At 40.2% G+C, this 6266-nt stretch overlaps 1 pseudogene; it reads right to left on the bottom strand.

The window, feature by feature from the left end:
• Positions 1-1944: 1944 nt before the first annotated feature.
• LOC113245576 (uncharacterized protein C9orf85 homolog) lies at positions 1945-2658 on the bottom strand (annotated as a pseudogene).
• Positions 2659-6266: the final 3608 nt, after the last annotated feature.

Raw genomic sequence — 6266 nt, 5'->3', positions numbered from 1 at the left:
GGGTTAACTTTTACTTACTTTGCTGTCAGAGTAGGCAGCTCGGGCTTTTATAAGGCTTTCAGCAGGTCTCTCCACTAGGGACTTCGTAGCTTTTTTTCCAGGACTGTTTGGATTATTGAAGGACTAGTATTTGCAGAATGATGTCAGGATTCACTCCGTCACTACTGGGTTAACATAGTTCAGTTATGTAATTGACCGTATAGCACATGGATCATAAAACACAGGCACAGGGGCGCCTGGGTGGCACAGTGGTTAAGCGTCTGCCTTTGGCTCAGGGCGTGATCCCGGCGTTCTGGGATCGAGCCCCACATCAGGCTCCTCCGCTATGAGCCTGCTTCTTCCTCTCCCACTCCCCCTGCTTGTGTTCCCTCTCTCGCTGGCTGTCTCTATCTCTGTCAAATAAATAAATAAAATCTTTAAAAAAATAAAAAAAAATAAAACACAGGCACATAGTATGTGTGTATAGCTCACAGTAAACAACGGGATATTCCTATAAAACCAAGTAAATTGATTCTTTTCCTTGCAGATTATCATTTAAATTTCCGGGGGGGGGGTTGCACAGCTGTGTTGTATCTTACTTTAAGGGGCACCTGGGTGGCTCAGTTGGATAAGCGTCTGACTCCTGATTTCGGCTCAAGTCATTATCTCAGGGTTGTGAGATTGAGCCCCACATTGAGCTCTGTGCTCAGCGCAGAGTCTGCTCGTCCCTCTCCCTTCCCCCCACTTGTGCTCTCCCTCTCTCTGTCTCAAATAAATAAATAAAATCTTACAAAAAAAAAAAAAAGACCATTGGGGGTGCCTGGCTAGCTCAGTTGTTAGAGCATGCAACTCTTGGTCTTGGGGTTGTGAGTTCGAGCCCCATATCAGGTGTAGAGATTACATTAAAATAAAATCTTAAAAAAAAAGTAGACTGTTGGTTTTTATCATGTTTTTCATGTGTTAACCGTAGATGGATCACACACATCTATCTCTGCTTCCTTCTGAAACCAAGTTAGAATGACAGGGAAGAAATAAACAGGTATAAACCACATAAGGCCAAACATGAAGCAGGACTATTTGTGCCTCAGAATTCTGGAAAGCTCTAAAATTGGAGAGACCAAGTTCCTTGGAAGGTGAGAGTCAGGAGTGGGCTGAAAGCCACAAGAATTGGTGGAAAGTTCCTATACAGAAGAGCTAGACTCCAGATTGCCTTCACAAACCTGACAGAGTCAGGATACCACTTCTCTATGCTCCACGGGAAAAAAGACAATTTCTAGGAAAAGCAAACTAAAGAGCTAAATGAGAACCCCAGATATAACATATGTTGGGGTAAAATTCAATCATGAAAATGGAGGGATTGCCTGAAACTCTACAGAAAGGATGGTAAGACCCCTCACGGGCATTTTCCACTCCACTCCACAAACTCCTCCTCTCCCATGCTCGCAGCCAGGCTATTACTGTGACGCCAGTCAGGAGACTGGAAGATTTCTCTGGGGAGAAACTGTACCCCCAGTAAGAGGCTTACCTCCCACTGAGACTTCTGGCTGCCCCCAAAACCCCACGAGTCAACAGGACACCTTGCACGCACACCTGCATTTTCCGTTTTGCTTTTCTGGCTTAGTTTGCTGTTAGGTCGTCTGTTCTTCTCCATAATTCCCATGAGCTGCAGTACGATGCTGGACACTCACGTCGGCATTCGGTGTTCATTTCACTCTAACGTACGCTACTTCGGAATTTATTGTAAGTAAACTCTTGATGAAAGATTTATAGTTATTCAAATATCATACAAAATTTATACTGTCCATGTGTAAATTTTGCCTATTTTCTATATAGGCTTATCCAATTTTTTCATTAGGATGTAACAGTGTTGGGGTGTTTTGTTTTGTTTTATTTTTGTTTTTTGTAAAACCCTTAAAGTCAAAAGTCGGTCAGAATTTCATTTTTCAAACTGATTTTAATATCGTATTAATCCAGTTTGTTGTCATCTTCTGTGTCACGTAAATCCATATCAAAATGTAAATATCTTCATTTCTTCTGCAGTTTCTTCTATGGTTGGAATTTAGATTATTTTCAATATGTTTTATCTCTCTCTTTTTCCTTGCCTCCCCTCCCCTCCCCTCCCCTCTCCTCTCCTCTCCTCTCCTCTTCTCTCCTTCTCCCCCTCCGTCCTTTCCTCCCTCCCTCTCCCCCTCCACTCCCCTCGCCTCCCCTCTCCTCCCCTCCCTCTCTTTCTCTTTTTCTTTCTTCTTATTTTCTTTTCAGTAAGCTCTACACCCAACATGGGCCTTGAACTTATGAACCTGAGATCAAGAGTCTGCCAACTGAGCCAGCCAGGTGCCCCTTTTCTGTTTCTTTATTAAACAGAATAACAGTGTCTTCTTTTCTTACACATTTTGCACAAAATTCACCTTCACAGGCACATGGTCTACATGTTATAAGAACACTTCACTGTCTTTTGTAAACATTTAACACATTTTTAAGGCTTTGAAATGGTTTGTATTTGCTGTGTTTTGCACATCATTCAATAGCTTCTTTGCAGTGCTGACATACTCCATTATGATGGTTTGCCTTAATTTCCTTGGTCTGGACACTCTTATCAAACTTGTCATTTTTGAAGCTAGACACATCATGGTGCCTCTGAGGCCTGGAACAGACTATGCTGTCTTTCTGGGAGCTCATTGCGGAAACCACAGCAACCTCACTGGAGGGCAGTAAAGACGCAGGGAAGACCAAGATGCCAGCAACTGTCCTTCGCAGAGTTGATGCTTTTGTTACTCTCAGTTGCATTTCCATACACTAACAAATTCAGAAGGGGAAATTAAAACAATCCCATTTACGAGAGCATCAAAACCAATGAGAAACTTAGTAATAAATTTAGCCAAGGAGGTGAAAGGCATGTACACTGAAAATAATAAGACATTGATGAAAGAAATTGCGGAAGATGCACATGAATGAAAGATACCCTATGTTCATGGAGTGAAAGCATTAATAGTGTTAAAATGTCCAAAGTGATCCACAGATTCAATGCAATTTTTATAAATTCCAGTGGCAGTCTTCACAGAAATAGAAAAAAATCCTAAAATTTGTATGGAATCATAAAGGACCCCAAATACCAAAGCAATCTTGAGAAATAAAGGTGGAGGCATCACAATTCCTGATATCAAACTATGTTGTGACACTTGTATAAAACAGTATGGTACGGGCATAAAAATAGACATATAGACCAACGGAGCAGAATAGAAAGCCCAGATATAAACCAAGGTGTATATGGTCAACTAATCTTTGACAAGGGCACCACGAATACACAGCGGGGAAAGGAGAGTCTCTTCAACAGATGGTTTTGGAAAAACTGGACAGGCACATGCAAAGGAATGAAAATGGCCCCTATCTGACATCACTCATGAAAAGGAGCTCAAAGTGAATTTAAGAGTTAGATATAAGACACTTGAAATCATAAGACTTCTAGGGAAAAACAGGGGAAAAGCCCCTTGACATTGGTCTTGGCAGTGGTTTTTTTTTTTTAATATGTCAAAAGCACAGGCAACAAAAGCAAAAATAAGTGGAACTACATCAAACAAAAATTTCCTACAGCAAAGGAAACAACAAGATGTAAAGGCAACCTACAGAATGGGTAAAAATATTTGCAAAACATGTATTTGATAAAGGGTTAATGTCCAAAATATATAAACAAGAAAATTAAATACTCAGATTTTATTTTTAAAATTATGTTCAGTTAGGTACTATATAGTATATCATTAGTTTTTGATGCAGTGTTCAATGATTCATTAGTTATGTATAACACGCAGTGCACATCACAACACGTGCCCTCCTAAATACCCATCACCCAGTTACCCCCTCCCCTCTGAAGCCCTCAGTTTGTTTCCCGGGGTCCAGAATCTCTCATGGTTCATCTCCCTCTCTGATTTCTCCCCCTTCAGATTTCCTTCCCTTCCCCTATGGTCCTCCGTGCTATTGCTTATGTTCCACCTATAAGTGAAACCATATGATAATTGTCTTTCTCTGCTTGACTTATTTCACTTAGCATAATCCCTTCCAGTTTCATCCATGTCAGTGCAAATGGTGGGTATTCATCCTTTCTGATGGCTGAGTGATATTCCATTGTATACATGGACCACATCTTCTTTATCCAGTCATCTGTTGAAGGGCATCTCGGCTCCTTCCACAGTTTGGCTATTGTGGACATTGCTGCTATGAACATTGGGGTGCATGTGCCCCTTCTTTTCACTACATCTGTATCATGGTGGTAAATACCTAGTAGTACAGTTGCTGGGTTGTAGGGTAGCTCAATTTTTAACACCTTGAGGAACCTCCATACTGTTTTCCAGAGTGGCTGTACTAGCTTGCATTACCACCAACAGTGCAAGAGGGTTCCCCTTTCTCCACAACCTTGCCAACACTCGTTGTTTCATATCTTGTTAATTTTGGCCATTCTAACTGGTGTAAGGTGGTATCTCATTGTGGTTTTAAATTGAATTTCCCTGATGGCTAGTGATGTTGAACATTTTTTCATGTGTCTTCTGCCCATTTTTTGACTGGATTATTTGTTTTTTGAGTGTTGAGTTTGAGAAGTTCTTTATAGATCTTGGATATGGCCCTTTATCCAAAATGTCATTTGCAAATATCTTCTCCCATTCTGTGGATTATCTCTTAGTTTTGTTGACTGTTTCCTTTGCTGTGCAGAAGCTTTTTATCTTGATGAAGTCCCAATAGTTCATTTTTGCTTTTGTTTCCCTTACCTTTGGAGACGTGTCTTGAAAGAAGTTACTGTGGCCAAGGTCAAAGAGGTTACTGCCTATGTTCTCCTCCAGGATTTTGATGGATTCCTGTCTCTCATTGAGGTCTTTCATCCATTTTAAATTTATCTTTGTGTATGGTGTAAGGGAATGGTCCAGTTTCATTCTTCTATATGTAGCTGTCCAATATTCCCAGCATCATTTGTTGAAGAGACTGTCTTTTTTCCATTGGATATTTTTCTTGATTTGTGAAAGATTAGTTGACCATAGAGTTGAGGGTCCATTTCTGGAGTCTCTATTCTGTTCCATTGGTCTATGAGTCTGTTTTTGTGCCAAGACAATGCTGTCTTGGTGATCACAGTTTTGTAATATAGCTTGAAGTCAGGCAGCATGATGCCCCCAGCTTTGTTTTTCTTTTTCATCATTCCCTTGGCGATTTGGGGTCTTTCTGGTTCCCTACAAATGTTAGGATTGTTTCCTCCAGCTCTGGTATTTTAATAGGGATGGCATTAAAAGTGTAAATTGCTCTGGGCAGCATAGACATTTTAACAATGTTTATTCTTCCAATCCATGAGCATGGAATGTTTTTCCATCTTTTTGTGTCCTCCTCAATTCTTTCATAAGTGTTCTGTAGTTTCTAGAGTATAGATTCTTTATATCTTTGGTTAGGTTTATTCCTAGGTATCTTATGGTTTTTGTTGCTATTGTGAATGGAATTGATTCCTTAATTTCTCTTTCTTCAGTTACATTGTTACTGTATAGAAATGAATTGCTGTATGAGTTCTAATAACTTGGGGGTGGAGTCTTTTGGGTTTTCCACATAAAGCATCAGGTCATCTGTGAACAAAGAGAGTTTGACTTCTTCTTTGCCAATTTGAATGCATTTTATTTCTTTTTGTTGTCTGATCGCTGAGGCTAGGACTTCTAGTACTATGTTGAACAATAATGGTGAGAGTGGGCATCCATGTCGTGTTCCTTACCTTAAGGAAAAACCTTTTCCCCTTTGAGAATGATATTCGCTGTGGGCTTTTCATAGACGGTTTTTATGATATTGAGGCATTTTCCCTCTATCCCTATACCCTGAAAAGTTTTAATCAGGAACAGATGTTGTATTTTGTCAAATGCTTTCTCTACATCAATTGAGAGGATCATATGATTCTTGTCTTTTATTAATATGCTCTATCACATTGATTGATTTGCTAATGTTGAACCACCCTTGCATCCCAGGTATAAATCCCACCTGGTCATGATGGATAATCCTTTTAATGTACTGTTGGATCCTATTAGCTAGGATCTTGTTGAGTATTTTGGCATCCATGTTCATCAGAGATACTGGTCGGTAATTCTCCTTTTTGATGGCGTCTTTGGCTGGTTTTGGGATCAGGGTAATGCTGGCCCCATAGAGTTTGGAGTTTTCCTTCTGTTTCTATTTTTTGAAGCAGCTTCAGTAGAATAGGTATTATTTCTTCTTTAAATGTTTGGTAGAATTCCCCTGGGAAGCTGTCTGGCCCTGGACTTTTGTTTTTTGGGAGG

The sequence above is a fragment of the Ursus arctos genome, unplaced genomic scaffold, assembly GCF_023065955.2.
Source record: "Ursus arctos isolate Adak ecotype North America unplaced genomic scaffold, UrsArc2.0 scaffold_27, whole genome shotgun sequence".
In the NCBI taxonomy this organism is placed as follows: Eukaryota; Metazoa; Chordata; class Mammalia; order Carnivora; family Ursidae; genus Ursus; species Ursus arctos.
This window is presented reverse-complemented; position numbering and strand designations above follow the sequence as displayed.